Below are 16392 nucleotides of genomic sequence, written 5' to 3'. Positions count from 1 at the left end.
GTGGCACGCCCCTCATTACCATGGCGACGGTTGCTGGGGGCGGGCGCGCGCCGCAAGTCCGTAGGGCGTTAACTCGCGGCATGCCCCCATTTCCATGGAGACGCTGGAATTAGAGAGCCAGAGGCTGCGCTGTGCGCGGCCTTCCCAGCTCTCTGAGTGACCGATTCGGCCCACCTGCCCATCGGCCCTTCTGGCATGTGCCAGATGGCCAGTCCGGCCATGCCTGGAGAGCTGCACCAGGCTGTGAGATAATAGCGGACTGATGCACACGGAGGACTCCTTAAAACAAGCCTTCCCGCGCATCAGCTCTCTGAACTGTTCCTGTAGGTCCGCCTGTATGTAATACCGCATAGGTGTGGAGCGGTGCCGCAGAATTATTATTTCTTTCTTTTTGAGGGGTGGGGGCTGTCTCTTTTGTCAGTCCCGGGCCCTACACATTCTGATGGCAGCCCTGGTGGAGGCTGCCGTTTTGTGAGCACCTTGTCCCTCAAACCAACCCCAGTAATGCGGTGACTGGTTGCTTGTGAATTGATTGCAGCCTTTTCAGGAATATTGGCTCAGCCCAGTGGTTGCCTTGACTGTGTGTAGGGGATGGATCCACTTTCGGTTGGGAAAAAAACCAAAAGAATGAAAACCCATCAGACCTGCAAGAACAGGGTCGTAACTTGTGACCAGTACCCCCGCCCACCTGCGCTGCCCTGGCGGCCTGTATTTGGCATACATATGTAATTGGGCGGGTGCTGGTCCTGCTATGGCACTGTGCGGGACAGACCAAAAATGTGATCAGAGCTACAATACAATAAGGACAATGTATCAAAGACCGCAGTTGAATTTCCAAGCGAATCTTGGGGTTGGGGGGGGGGGGGGGGGGGTTATTTTGCCTTTAACCCTTAAAACATTAATCTAATTCAGTTTAAAGCAGCAATCCCACTTAAAAGTTGAATTTGTTTTCACTTTAAATATCATGTCATGTCTCCTTTAGCATGCATCTGATTTTATAGTTGTCCTCTTGTAATTCCTTTTCAAAATCTCTCTTTTGTATGGCTGTCTGTCACACATGGATTCACGACATGAGAAAGCACATGGGGGGGAGATAAATAGGGGAGCCTTTCTCTGCACACAGAGCTCAGGGGGGACATTGCAAAGCCTCTCTGCTGACTGCATGTGTCTGTGGTTGCCATGGTAATTCTGGACACTGGGTAGAATTATAAATCTTTAGTAGACTGAAGACACATATAAAGCAAAAATGGTAAATAACAAGTTGCTGTCTATAGGTTGCCACTTATGCTAATACTGTCTTCTTATTCCAGCTGGCCATAATAAATAATACCGGTTATTGGGCATTTTGTTTACGGCATTCTCAATGATTATGTTATTTTGCTCACAGTACATCTCTGCCAGATAAAATACATTTGTGTCTCTGTTGGAAAGCAGCCTATTCATGTTGTGCAATGTGTTGATGTCGGCTCTATGACAGACCATATTTCAGCATATAAAATGTTGATAAGACACGAGAAAGATAAAAAGTGTATTTCCTGCCTGATAAACCTGAGTGTCAATTAGTTGCACATTGAAAGCTCTCTGGGCTAACCCTATAAGGAAACACTGACTTGAGGCTCCGACCTGTGGCATCACTTGAAAAGAAATGGATTCAGTCGAGGTTCAAATTTTTTTTTTTAATCTGCTCAAGAAGTTCTGCAGACCACATCAGAAGGAAGCTTACCGTCGTCTAAACAGATGTATTGATCAAAGCTTGTCAGCAGCTCTCTCCTGTGTTATATTAGATGCTGGTCAACGCGTCACTGGAAACCACTTGCTCTCATCTTGTCTGTACGTTGGGGGTAATTCTGAGTTGATCGCAGCAGGATTTTTGTTAGCAGTTGGGTAAAACCATGCTGCACTGCAGGGGAGGCAGATATAACGTGCAGAGAGAGTTAGATTTGGGTGGGTTATTTTGTTTCTGTGCAGGGTAAATACTGGCTGCTTTATTTTTACACTGCAAATTAGATTGCAGATTGAACACACCCCACCCAAATCTAACTCTCTCTGCACATGTTATATCTGCCTCCCCTGCAGTGCACATGGTTTTGCCCAACTGCTGACAAAATTCCTGCTGCGATCAACTTGGAATTACCCCCGTTATCCGAATAGTTCACAGAGTGGGGTTATTTACTAACAAACGGAAATTTGCAAAAACCCATAGCAACTAATAACACCTTTTATCACTCACAGTCCTTATCTCTGTATTACTTGCTGTATGCAGCACTATAATCATTGATCGAAGCCAATCATTGTCTGGTTGCCGGGGTTACTGTAAATTTGAACCCTGACAATCTTCCATTAATAATCTGTTGTTTACTTTGACATCACTTAAAGACGATATAAAAAAAATGACAATTAACTCCCAACTCATTTTACAACTATGTAGCGTAGTATTATCATAAATAATTAAAACAAAATTAAAAAATCGGGAAAACAAGATTTTAACAACCGTTTTATAAATTGTTCTTATGGTCTAAAATGAAGTGCAAGAGGCAGTTTTTCGCTTCTGCGTACACACTGGAACTGTTAGGAATAGGGCTTCTAGTTTCACATCGTACATAAAAAGTATTAATAAAGTATTTTTCCTATAGGCAGCCCCGGGTAAGAGTTGGTGCTTGTACCACCACTCTCATGATAAATAGACACATCCCTCATATCTGGCATGGGGAAGTAGCATAGGAGCCTGCCACCGGCCATAGTTGGCATTACCATATACATTTTACCAGATCACTGAAGAGGACAGAAACTTTTAAGTTGTAACGCAAATAATATTGTTGTAGAATAACTTATCACTGCTGTAGAGGAAAGACCCTAATGATAAATGGAGCACTGTGGAGATGCGGATCCATTACCTCCTATTAGGCATTGGTGTAGAACCGAGGTGTAAAACATAGGACGTAGGAATATAAGTGTCGAATGTAGGGTTCTACGTGAATAATGTATGAAAGTAGGTGTAGAATGTAGTAACATAAATGTAGTATGTAGGAAGCTAGGTGTAGAATACAGAAATATAGAACGTAGGAATGTAAATGTAGAAATTAGGAAAGTAGGTGATGACTATAGCAACACTGGTGTAGAACCTAGTTATGTAGGTGTAGATCGTAGTAATGTACTGTATGTGTAGACATAGAACTTAGCAATTTAGATGTAGAACGTAGGAATGTAGGTGTAGAACTTAGGAATGTAGGTGTAGAAATTAGGAACATAGGTGTAGAACGTAGGAATGTAGGTGTAGACGTAGAACTTATACATTTAGGTATAGCCTAGGAACATAGGAGTAGAACATAGTATTGTGGGTGTAGAAGTAGAACATTCCGAGTTGATCACTCGCTAGCTAGTTATGGCAGCCGTGCAAACGCTATGCCGCCGCCCACTGGGAATGTATTTTAGCTTAGCAGAAGTACAAACGGTTGTATCGCAGAGCGCCTGCAAAAAAAATTTGTGTAGTTTCAGAGTAGCTCAAAACCTACCCAGCGCTTACGATCACTTCAGACTATTCAGTTCCGGATTTGACGTCACAGACCCGCCCAGCGTTCGGCCAGCCACGCCTGTGTTTTTCCTGGCACGCCTGCGTTTTTTCCGCACACTCCCTGAAAACGGTCAGTTGCCACCCAGAAACGCCCACTTCATGTCAATCACTCTGCGGCAAGCAGTGCGACTGAAATGCATCGCTAGATCCTGTGCAAAACTACATCGTTCATTGCGCCTGTACGCCGCGTGTGCGTATTGCGCCGCATATGCATGCGCAGAACTGCCGATTTTTAGCCTGATCGCTGCGCAGCGAACAAATTCAGCTAGCGATCAACTCGGAATGACCCCCAGTAGGTGCAAACATATTAATGTAGGTGTACAAGTAGAACGTAGGAACAAAGGTATAAACAAAGTAATGTAGGTGCAAAAGTAGAACATACTGTAGGAACATAGGTGTAAACATGGTGTCAACCGTAGGAATGTAGCTGTAGAAGGTAGGAACAAAGGTGTGGAATATAGTAATGTAGGTGTAGAATGTAGTAAAGTAGGTATAGAAGTAGAACGTATCAATGTAGGTCTACAACGTAGGACTGTAGCTGTAAAACGTAGGAACATAGGTTTAGAACATAGTAATGTAGTTGTAGAAGTAGAATGTAGGAACATTGGTGTAGAACATAGTAATGTAGGCGTAGAACATAGGAACATTGGTGTAGAACATAGTAATGTAGGCATAGAAGTAGAACAAAGGAACATTGGTGTAGAACATAGTAATGTAGGTGTAGAAGTAGAACATAGGAACATTGATGTAGAACATAGTAATGTAGTTGTGGAAGTAGAGCGTAGGAATATTGGTGTAGAACATAGTAATGTAGTTGTAGAACGTAGGAACATTGGTGTAGAAAATAGTAATGTAGTTATAGAAGTAGAACATAGGAATATTGGTATAGAACTTAGCAATGTAGTTGTAGAAGTAGAACGTAGGTGTTATGAACCACAAGCAGTGGTTCATTCCTGTTTGCTTTCTGTTTATGAATTTTATGTTACAGTTCATTTGCAGGCCAGGATTTCTCTTGTACTGGTTTAGAAGACTGTTGTTGGCCGCCGGTGGAGAGTCTGTGTTACTGCAGCCTGTTTCTATGTGTTTAGTCTCACCTGTCAGATATTTGGTCATTATGTGGTGAGTCTCTGTACTGCAGTCTGGCTCTTGTCTGTGTACCTCATCTGCCTGTATTTTGGCCATTACAGTGTGCCTGGCCTCCAGCCATCCTGATTGGGGTGTGTTTCCCTTATTACCCAGCTTGCCCTGCAGTTCAGGGCTGGTGATAGAAGTTTGTCATGATACCTGTATGTTCCCGTGAGAACCTGTCAACTTCCTGTGGAGTTTGTATCCTGCGTCCGGAGTATTCCTGATTGCAGCCAGTCCGTTCCTGTGTCCTGTGTCATGGTTTCTGGAGCCTGGTCCTGGGAATCTGTTCCAGCCTTCTAGTCCAGTGATCCTGAACCTTCAGCCTTGGGGTCCTGTTCCTTCTGCATACACCCTTCGTGGTGTCGGGAGTAGCGGCTTTGCCGCACTGTTGGCTGAAGTCTTATATTCTTTATGTGTTTGCTTTGGTGTTTTCTGCTGAGGTTTCCGCCATTGCTGTCCTAGCCGAAATACAACGGTGTCGTGTTTGGCGTCTGGACAGCGTCGCTTTTGTTATAGTATGTCTTGGCGGCCGCGCCGCACATACATTTGTTGTAGTGTTCAGTAGTTTCCCCTATCTTTGTGTTTCCGTTTTAGTTAGAGGTTCCCCTTGTTCTCTCTCAGTCTCGGTTTACGCCTTGTCTCCAAATAAGACCGGGGGGCATCGGAGTTGGGCAGACCTAATCCGCCCTTCAAACGTGGCTGCCGTGGGCCCAAGCAAACATAGTCTCGCAGGCATAGACTGACCACGTGGGAGAGACAACGGAGTCAGGGTTTCCGTAGGAGTTGCTGCTGAACTCAGTTCCTACTGCAGCATCACGTTCCTGTACTTGGGGCTCATCCACCCTGTCTCTGGAGTACCAAGTACGGTGAACGTAACAGTAGGAATATTGGTATATGTAGAACATAGTAATGTAGTTGTAGAAGTAGAATGTAGGAACATTAGTGTAGAACATAGTAATGTAGGTGTAGAAGTAGAACGTAGTAATGTAGGTGTAAACTAATAATCTAGATAGTAGATACATAGCTTTGAAAACTTTACCAGGAGGCAGCAACACAGGTGTTCAATAACTCTCTGATTTCTCAATCAGAAAAAAGTCCAGCAAAAAGGTGCAGCTTGTGTTTCCAAGGAATGTGGTTTATCTAAAACTGTATGATGACACTAAAAAAAGTCTCATCCTTTGCTTAAAGAATAAGGTAATGCGGATGGTAAGTAGCACTGTACTCTACTGGGCAGAGATGATGGTGTTCCTAGTTCAACTCCCATACAGATCTTCAATGAGGACCTTTCAATTCTGCTCCATGCTTCATGATGACATTGCAAAATGTATAACCGCTAACCTAAAGCAAATACAGAGGCAGACTACCCTCATTTACCTTGGATGTTCCAACAAGATGGATGACAACAGAGAAAAATGTCTGCAAACTTATTCATACCATTACATGGCAGAGTAGACAGGTAGCTGGGAGCTTTAAAGTAGTTGTAGTAAAGGTCCTGACTTAAACCCACTGTGCATTAGTAGCCATTTGTCTCTCATTTGAATCTACATGGAGGTACTTTGGATGTTCTACCAGGCTGCACGATGAAACTGATAAAAAAAAGTTTACTCTTCAACTTAACATTGTAAGCTTGCTCAGTGATCTTGTTATAAGGTGGTCTGGTAGCATAGGTCCTTGATTAAAGCCCAGGGACTTTGCATTTTGCTCGAGGTTGGTTGGATGACATTGATAAAAGTCACCAAATTTACCTAAAAGCATAAGTTACCTCAGTAGACTAGTAACCAGGTAGTCTACCGACAGCAACAGTGAAGTCTATGCTTTGACTCCCCAAGTAGGCCTTATTTTCAGCATATTGGGTTTTCTAATGGGCTATTTTTTTCAGAGCTTGATGACATTGTGAAAGGTCTGCCATGACTCCTCTCCCCTTACATAAAGTAGGACTCAGTTTCTAGCTACTGTATGTTGTCTTTTGGCCAGGATGTGGAAGCCCTGTTTCATTCCCCCATACAGTCTTCCTTTTAGTGTCATGCATATTGCTCCAGGCTGATTTTTTTATGTTTGAAGACATAAAAAAAAATATGACAGGGAGGAGGTCCTGGTTCAAATCTCCAAACTGGCCTATTTTCGAATCCAGGCTTAATGTTGGCACTTTCGAAAAGCGTATGCTGACTCAGATGTCTAAAACCTAAGGTTTTCATGGACAGTAACAGTGAAGACCTTGGTTCAAAACTCCAGCTAAGGTTGACAATATTGATAAAATTATGAACAATTCTGTCATATGTAATCTCATCTAGTAGACTAAGTGATCCAGCACTCGTGTCGGAGGTCCTGATTGAACTCTCCAGGCAGGTTAGTAACTTTCATGTTGCATTAGACTGATTGAGATAATGAGAAAAGCTTCCTTGTATGAGCTGTCTCATTTGGCTAGTGTCCAAATGATTTGCAGGAAACAGTGTTGGAGGTCCTGGCTCAAAACAACAGGCAGGCTACTTTTAAGCATCTTGGATTTGGATGGTTGATGACTTTGAAGAAAGTCACCCTACTCACCAAAAACACAGGCTGGCTCAGTGAACTAGTAACCAGGTGCCCTACTGACAAGCTATGGTGGTTTGACTCCTAAAATAAGCTTCCCTTTTAGTACTTTAGATGCTCCTTCAGACTGGTTGATAAGATTGAGAAATGTCCCACCACAATTATCATGAGCTGGCTCCATCAACTTGAAGCCATCCAAGGTTTTTGATCCATCAGTTCATTAACAGCTGGCATAAAAAAACATAACCAATACACATTTAACCAAAATACTGTATTGTAATATAATGTCTCAAGACTTTTCCGTATATCCCATATGGTATAAATTCGATACTCCGGCTTTTACCTCTACAATTATAAGGAGTTTTACAAACCTTAATAAATAATTTTTGGCATTACATATTTCTGGCTCAATGTATTTCAGCGGTCTTACATTGTTAGAGGATTAAGAGAAATATATAATAGCACTGCTTGTGCCAAGATTCTCATCGCTCCCAGGCTCATGAAACCCAGGCCTGTGTCAGCTTCTATTACCTTCTGTCTGCATTTCTCTTCTCTGTCATCCCTCGGTCAGTGATGGTGCATCTTCTCCTTACATTAGCAGTTATGGGAACGTTCTGCTAGAAGACCAAGGAATGCAAAGAGAATGCCAACACCACTTCATCGCAGCACTTCACCCCAATGAAACCACTGTGATTTCTCCATGAGTTAAGATACATCAGTTTCATATTTAAACACACAAGGCTTTAACCTGTAACACAAATGGAGTTCTTTGTTGCTGTGAAGGGAATGATCTCTCCGCTTTTCTCTAGTTATTACCTGCCCCCATTTCTGGGACTTTTTATGGGGTCTTCTTTTTCTCATTGACTTCTGAACACTTCAGGGAAGCTTCTCAAACTTCACCCTCTTACACCCCTTTTTTAGTTTATTCTATTCTAATACCACCTCTTCACACAGTTCACTCAAACTTACATTTATTTTCCTGCTATGCTCAAATTGGGGCTGTATAAACAAATGTCATTAGATATTTGTAGTGCACTACTGTATATATGCTAAAGAGGAACTGTAAGCATTAGAGGATGGTTAAAAGGGTGGAACATTTACTATACAGTGGCATGTGTAGCTTTGCCAGGTACCATCACATCAAGGACAGGGTTGTTTAGAAGGTTCACTGGGACAACATCTCAGCTCAGCGCTTCTGATGTCTCTGTTCCTCCAGTGGAGATCTCCAGGCCACCTTAATGGCTGCAGTTGCTGCCGGATACGGGAAACAATTGTCCTGGCTCTGTTTCCAGCAGTGATGGCGACCCTAAAGCAAAACATTGGCTACACACAGTTACCCCAAGCTGGCAGACAACCAGAAGAGTACCCTTGCAGCACAAGAGTGTCAGTCTTCTCTAGAATCAGACAAGGAAGGAGGATAATCAATGAAGGGCAGTCATGGTTACCAGGAGTTGAATGTTTCAGCTGTCCACATTGACTAGTTCAGTGGTTTCCAAACTCGGTCCACAAAGACTCCTAACAGTTCAGGTTTTTTAGGTCAACACAATGCACCTGCCGGGTGACCTGGAAAACGTGAACTATTAGGGGTCCTTGAGGATCGAGTGTGGGAACCACTGGACTACTTCATGTTTCACGTCTTCACCTGATTACATGTGCACCTCACCACACCACCAGTAGTAGCTAGTAGCATAGTCCGTCACTAATGACTGCCTTATTACTGGACACCGATAGCACTGCTGCTCTACAGAAACCACCCTACCTTTCTCCACCAACAAATACAAATGTTATTTTTACATTACGTATCAGATTGTCAGTCCATATGGGAAGGTAGGGCCTTCTGTACCTCGGGTTCATGTCATGTAGAATAGTGGTTAGCATTGCCGACTTACAGTGCTGGGATCATGGCTTTGAAGCTCCAAGTTTCCTCCTACATTCTATAGAGATACTGTACTTGTAGGTTAACTGGCTTTTGGCAAAAAATCATCTTACAGATCAATCTTCTTAGGTGCGACGGGGGCGAGTTGCCATTGCAATGGCGAAGAAATTACCCCACTGCCCGAACTCGCTGATTTTTGTGAGTGTGGAGGTACTTTAAGTGCGACTTCTCCTGGCTGTGAAACAGAGTAACTTACAAGGTAAAAATTGACCATGAGGTAATTCTTCTGAGCTGGGATAACATTAATCGCAAGATCTACTTCAACGTGGTCAGCTAATAAAAGCAGCTATGCGTTTTATCAGAGAAGAAATTAAATTTCTAAATTCTTTAATATTCTTTCACTATCCACTGATATCAAGGAGGGAAAATAATGACTGTGTGTCTGTAAAATGAATCAATGATGCTATGCTATTAATCACATGGGATGAATAAAACAAGAAAGACGCGCCAAAAAAACACACGTCAACATCATATTAATAGAAAGTTGTTAATTTATGATAAATATTGTTCATAGTAGATGTATGTGACTGAGCCATGTTTACCTGCAGAACAGTGGGCCTAATTCAGACCTGATCACTAGGCTACGTTTACGTACAGCCTGCGATCAGGTCTAAACTCCGCATGCGTATGCACCGTAATGCGCAGTCGCATTGCATGGGTACAAAGCAGATCGCTGCTCAGCGATGGCTTTGTGCTAAGAAATCCATTCGCACAGGCGATCGCAAGGAGATTGACAGGAAGAGGCCGTTTGTGGGTGGCAACTGACCGTTTTAAGGGAGTGGTTGGAAAAACGCAGGCGTGCCTAAGTGTTCGCAGGGCGGGTGTCTGACGACAATTCCGGTACCGGACAGGCTGAAGTGTTCGCAGCGGCTGAGTAAATCCTGGGCTGCGCAAAGACTGCACAATATCTGTCTACAGCTCTGCTACACGTGCGTTCGCACACTTGCAAAGCTAAAATACACCCCCCTATGGGAGGCGATGATACAAACGCAGGACTGCAAAAAAAAAAAAAAGCCTAGCGAGCGATCAGATCTGAATTAGGCCCAGTATTGGGTAATTTATATGCTAGTTTTACTTCCATTAACTTTTTGGACTAATAATATTGACTCTAATGGTGTCACAGAATATTTAGAGTCAGCTCGTGGTTGGTTCACCTTTCACTGACTGTACAATGAATGGGAACTTTGAAACACATTCTGGCTCCAGATTTCACAGCCAGCCTGTTAAAGGAAATTTGGAAGCTGCGCCGCATTTTTATGCACAGAGCTGAAGGGGAAGAAATATTTCCAGAAAAGGCGGAAATACAGGCCCAAGTGTTGCAGGAGATTTATCCATATTCATAAAAACATTCTAAAAAGTAATGTGCAGGGAAAGCTCGCTGCGTACGGTAAGACATCAGATCATATAGCATTCATTGCCGAGGATCAACATGGTAATAAACTGCGGCATATCGCGTAACACCTCCTAATGAGCACGCTCTAAGAAATATACACACTGCACACATATATGTATGTATAGAGAGAAAGAGAGAGAGAGAGAAACCTTTTCCTACATAAACATTTTGAGTTCCCATAAAAGCTGTATACTATACATAGATACATATACTGAAATATAAAAAAGTTACATAATGCATCAAAAATGAATAATTAATATTGCACAAATTGCGAGATTCAATAAAACCTTTTAAATAGTAAGCCGAGACGGGTGAGATGGAAGTGGACGTTGGGGGTAGACGTATTTACGGGTTTAGTATGAAATACCTTCAATCAAAATCCCGACGGTCAAAAGCCCGACAAGGTCAAAAGCCCGACATTTAAAATGTCAACAAGTCAAAAAGTAGATACGAGTTTTTCATTTTTTTTTTCGTGTTTGGCTATGTCGACATAGGTTGACACGGACACCATATAGGTGTACCGCGTCCCCTCGCATGGCTCGCTGCTCTCGCCATGCTTCGGGCACGTTGCCTCACTGCGCTAAGCACCAGAGCCGGTGCTACCCGCTCAGCAAAGTCCTGCAAAGCAGGGAGGCGTTGGGCTGGAGAGGCGCTCTCCCTGTTCTGCTGCAGTACATGACTGCTGCTGCCGGCTGCCACTACACTTGTCATACTGTATTTGAGGCAGCGGCGCCGGCAGCATAAAGAAAGCACAACTCATCTGCCCACATATGTTTCCGGCTAGGGACTGCGGTTGTGGAACCAGTGGGTGCAGGGAGAGCGTGGAGGACATGCTGGCACTGGCCAGACGGCTGCTCTCTCACAGGGGCCCTCTTTTGACGTGCTGCAGCTGTAGCTGACTGGCTGTGCTCCGTGACAGTGTGCTGTGAGCGACTAAGCCCCCTCCCCCATCCCTCCTCGATGTCAGTCAAACTCAGTCTCGGCCCGAACCGAGGCTCTGCCCCTTCTCCGCCGAGGCTCCGCCCCATCTCGCCTTTGACTTATTCTTATCCTCCTTACCCTGGGGCCCCGCCCCCTTCCCTTCTATACCAGTTAGCTATATCTGCTCACTCTCCTCCCCAAGTCACTTCCTCCTCTCCTCCACCAATGGGCTGTCTCCAGTCTTCTGACTTTGAGCTTCATAGTGTACACTGTGCCTAATTCAGACCTGATCAGAGCCGGCCATAGGCATAGGCAAACTAGGCAAATGCCTAGGGGCACAAGCAGCTTCTGCTGATTAAATTGATATACAGCATGCCTATATTCTGTGTGTGACTGCGGCTCTATCTCCATACGAAATGCATTACTAATGTGCAGCATTATGTGTATAAGGTGTACTACAGTACTTGGTGGCGTGACATGCTGTATAGAAAGGGCACTACTGTGTGGTCTAATGTGAATAAAGAACAATATGGTGTGGCGTAATGTGAATAAGGAGCACTACTGTGAGGAGTAACGTGGTACTACTGTGTTTGATGTAACGTGAATAAGGGACACTATTGCATGATATAATGTGAATAAAGTTGCACTACTGTGTGGCATAATTTCAACTGGGCGTATTATTGTGTGGCCATGCCCCTTCCCAGCAAGAACACGCACCGTTTTGGGCTGCGCACCGAATGTGCACACTGTTCCTATTTAAAATATAGGGGGTAGGAGCACCAAAATGACGACTGCTATGGGTGAGGGGTGATGGTGCTGGGAAAGGGGTTACTGGGTCAGAGGTGGAACTAGTGTGTGTGCAAGGGGGCACCAGTCAAAATCTTGCCTAGGGCATCATATTGTTTAGGTCCGGCTCTGGACCTGATCGTAGATGTGCTAAATTTAGCACATCTACGATCAGTCACACAGACATGCGGGGGGACGCCCAGCACAGGGCTAGTCTGCCCTCATGTCAGGCCCTAACCCCCGCACGGGTACAAAAGCATCGCACAGCTGTACTGTAGGATTAGCTCCCTACCTGTGCAGCTCCTGCGCTCTGGCAGGAGCTACTCGTTGCTGTGAGAGTCACAGCGGCTGCATGTGATGTCACGCAGCCGCCGTGGCCCGCCCCGCCAATGGTCCAGGCCGGCCCACCCCCTCCCACCCAGCGACCACCTCTGCCTGTTAATCAGGCAGAGGCGATCGCAGGGCCAAGACGGCCATCGGCTGTCTGGCATGCCCCGGCGCACTGCGACGGTCCGGCGCATGCGCAGTTCACACCTGATCGGCTGCTGTACAAAAACGCACAGCACCGATCAGGTCTGAATTCGGCCCACTGTGCAGAGACCAGAGCTTTCAAGCTCTTCCAGCTGAGGTAAGTATATGGGGTGGCTTTGGGTGTGGAGGGGAGGGGGGTGTCTATTAATATAACTTTTAGTTGGATTGGGGGGGTTTTATGGGTATTATGATGTTACTGTATTTTAGTGTTGTCAGTGATATGTACTTTGAAGTTTGCGTTTTTATGTTTTAGAGCAGCGTTTTTCCACAGGTGTTCCAGGTGTGCCGCCGTTGCCCACCCGTAATGCCCGCCGCCGCCCACTAGAGAGACCCGCCGCTGCCCGCCGACCAGTGATGCCTGCCCGGCTGCCGCCGCCATTAGAAACCAGCTTGGGTAACATAGTGCTGCACATCCATGACAGCAGGCCCGGTCACACACCGCACGTCGCATTCATGTCTGCCCGCCCACTGCGGCTCTGTACTGCCTGCTCCCAGCGCTCATCACTCCTCCCCACTGAGAGGGAAATATTCCAGGTTACCTTTATATATATATATATATAAAAAAAAAAAACATTCCTAATCTGTGTAATTACAGTGGGTTGGGGGCAGGTAGGCAATGTGTGGAATTACTGAGGGGGCAGGTGTGTATAATTACTATGGGGGGGAGGCGTGTGGGATTACTATGGGGGGCAGGTGTGTGGCATTAGTATTACTATGGGGAGGCAGGTGTGTGGCATTACGGGGCATGTGTGTTTAAGCATACCTCCCAACATGACCATCTCCAGGAGGGACACAATGCTCTGCTCCTGGATTCCCTCTTAATTTACAATTTAGATCACCTGTGGTGAAACACCTTTCTTATCCATTTACCTGTTCAAAACAGGTGCCGGCAATCATACATTGAGAGAAAAGTCCAGAAGCAGAGCATTGTGTCCCTCCTGGAGAGGATCATGTTGGGAGGTATGGTTTAAGTACTATGAGGGAGCAGGTGTGTGGAGTTACTATGGGGGGCAGGTGTGTGGCATTACTATGTGGGGGCATGTGTGTGGCATTACTATGGGGGGGACAGGTGTGTGGCATTACTATGGGGGGGACAGGTGTGTGGCATTATAGGGCATGTGTGTTTAATTACTATGAGGGGTCAGGTGTGTGGAATTACTATGGGGGGCAGGTGTGTGGCATTACGGGGCATGTGTGTTTAATTACTATGAGGGAGCAGGTGTGTGGAGTTACTATGGGGGGCAGGTGTGTGGCATTACTATGTGGGGGCATGTGTGTGGCATTACTATGGGGGGAACAGGTGTGTGGCATCACGGGGCATGTGTGTTTAATTACTATGAGGGGTCAGGTGTGTGGCATTACTATGGGGGGGACAGGTGTGTGGCATTACGGGGCATGTGTGTTTAATTACTATGAGGGAGCAGGTGTGTGGAGTTACTATGGGGGGCAGGTGTGTGGCATTACTATGGGGGGGCAGGTGTGTGGCATTACTATGGGGGGGCAGGTGTGTGGCATTACTATGGGGGGCAGGTGTGTGGCATTACGGGGCATGTGTGTTTAATTACTATGAGGGAGCAGGTGTGTGGAGTTACTATGGGGGACAGGTGTGTGGCATTACTATGGGGGGGCAGGTGTGTGGCATTACTATGGGGGGGCAGGTGTGTGGCATTACTATGGGGGGCAGGTGTGTGGCATTACGGGGCATGTGTGTTTAATTACTATGAGGGAGCAGGTGTGTGGAGTTACTATGGGGGGCAGGTGTGTGGCATTACTATGGGTGGCAGGTGTGTGGCATTACTATGGGGGGGGGGCAGGTGTGTGGCATTAAGGGGCATGTGTGTTTAATTACTATGAGGGAGCAGGTGTGTGGCATTACTATGGGGGGCAGGTGTGTGGCATTACTATGGGGGGCAGGTGTGTGGCATTACTATGGGGGGGCAGGTGTGTTTAATTACTATGAGGGAGCAGGTGTGTGGAATTACTATGGGGGGGCAGGTGTGTGGCATTACAACGGGGGGCATGTATGTATAATTATTATGGGGGGCAGGTGTGTGGAATTATTATGGGGGCCAGGTGTGTGGCATTACAACAGGGGGGGGAGGCATGTATGTATAATTATTATGGGGGGCAGGTGTGTGGCATTACGGGGCATGTGTGTTTAATTACTATGAGGGAGCGGGTGTGTGGAATTACTATGGGGACAGGAGTGTGGCATTACAACGGGGGGGCATGTATGTATAATTATTATGGGGGGCAGGTGTGTGGCATCACTGGGGGGTAATGACTGGAATCACTATGGTATTATTATAAGTCTATTTTATTACAGTGGGGGCCAATGTGTGGTACAGGTTGAGTATCCCTTATCCAAAATGCTTGGGACCAGAAGTATTTTGGATATCGGATTTTTCCGTATTTTGGAATAATTGCATACCATAATGAGATATCATGGCGATGGGACCTAAGTCTAAGCACAGAATGCATTTATGTTTCATATACACCTTATACACACAGCCTGAAGTTCATTTTAGCCAATATGTGCATTAAACAAAGTGTGTGTACATTCACACAATTCATTTATGTTTCTTATACACCTTATACACACAGCCTGAAGGTCATTTAATACAATATTTTTAATAACTTTGTGTATTAAACAAAGTTTGTGTACATTGAGCCATCAGAAAACAAAGGTTTCACTATCTCAGTCTCACTCAAAAAATTCCGTATTTCGGAATATTCCGTATTTCGGAAAATTTGGATATGGGATACTCAACCTGTATTACTGTGTGTGTGTGTGGGGGGGGGGGGGGGGGGGGGCTAATGTGTGATATTACTGTGGGGGCCAAAGTGTGGAATTACTGTGAAGGCCAATGTGTTCAATTACTGTGGGGGCTAATGCATTTGTTTAATTACTGCAGGGGCCAATGTGTGTTTTATCCCTGTGGGGGCCAATGTGTGTGTATTTGTAGGGGGGGGGGGGGGGGGGATACTGATGGTGTGCCCTGTCAATTTTAAAATCCTGGCTGGTGTGCCGCGAATTTAAAAAGGTTGAAAATCACTGTTTTAGAGTGTAGTCAGGGCTGGAGCAACCTACTCAGCAGAGTATAAAAAATATGGACGCGCCAGGCTGGAGAGGCGCTCTACCCACTCTGCTACTCTGCTGTTGCTGCAAGCTGCTGTTGCGCCTGTCTAGCTGTATGACAGAAAGCAGCGCCAGCAGCATGAAGCTCAGCTCTTCCGGTGTCAGCTACCTTTTTCCCTCCTCTCCTCCCCATTACCTGCTCCTGTATGACAACAGTGGCACCGGGAGCGTGAAAGGGCTCTTCCGGCATCAGCTACCTCCCTCCCTCCTCTCTCCTCCTCTCTGCTGCCTGCACCTGTAAGATTGCAGTGGCGCCGGCAGCACGGTTCCGGTATGAATGGTCGACCATGTGAACGGATACCCGGCAGCACGAAGCAGCTCTTCAATCACCAGTCCACCCGTGTGGATCTTCCTTGTGAGTACCACCCTGTTCCCCCATTTCTCCCCTCCTGTGGACATATGTGTAAGGGTAACTACTACTGTGGACATTATGTGTATAAGGAACACGACTGTGGGCA

At 45.6% G+C, this 16392-nt stretch overlaps 1 long non-coding RNA gene across 1 annotated transcript in view; it reads right to left on the bottom strand.

Moving 5' to 3' along the window:
* LOC134957357 (uncharacterized) overlaps positions 1 to 16392 on the bottom strand; it is a 177557-nt gene that overhangs the window by 159255 nt on the left and 1910 nt on the right. The gene's annotated exons all lie outside the window — the stretch shown is intronic.

This window comes from Pseudophryne corroboree, chromosome 9, assembly GCF_028390025.1.
Source record: "Pseudophryne corroboree isolate aPseCor3 chromosome 9, aPseCor3.hap2, whole genome shotgun sequence".
Lineage (NCBI taxonomy): Eukaryota > Metazoa > Chordata > Amphibia > Anura > Myobatrachidae > Pseudophryne > Pseudophryne corroboree.
This window is presented reverse-complemented; position numbering and strand designations above follow the sequence as displayed.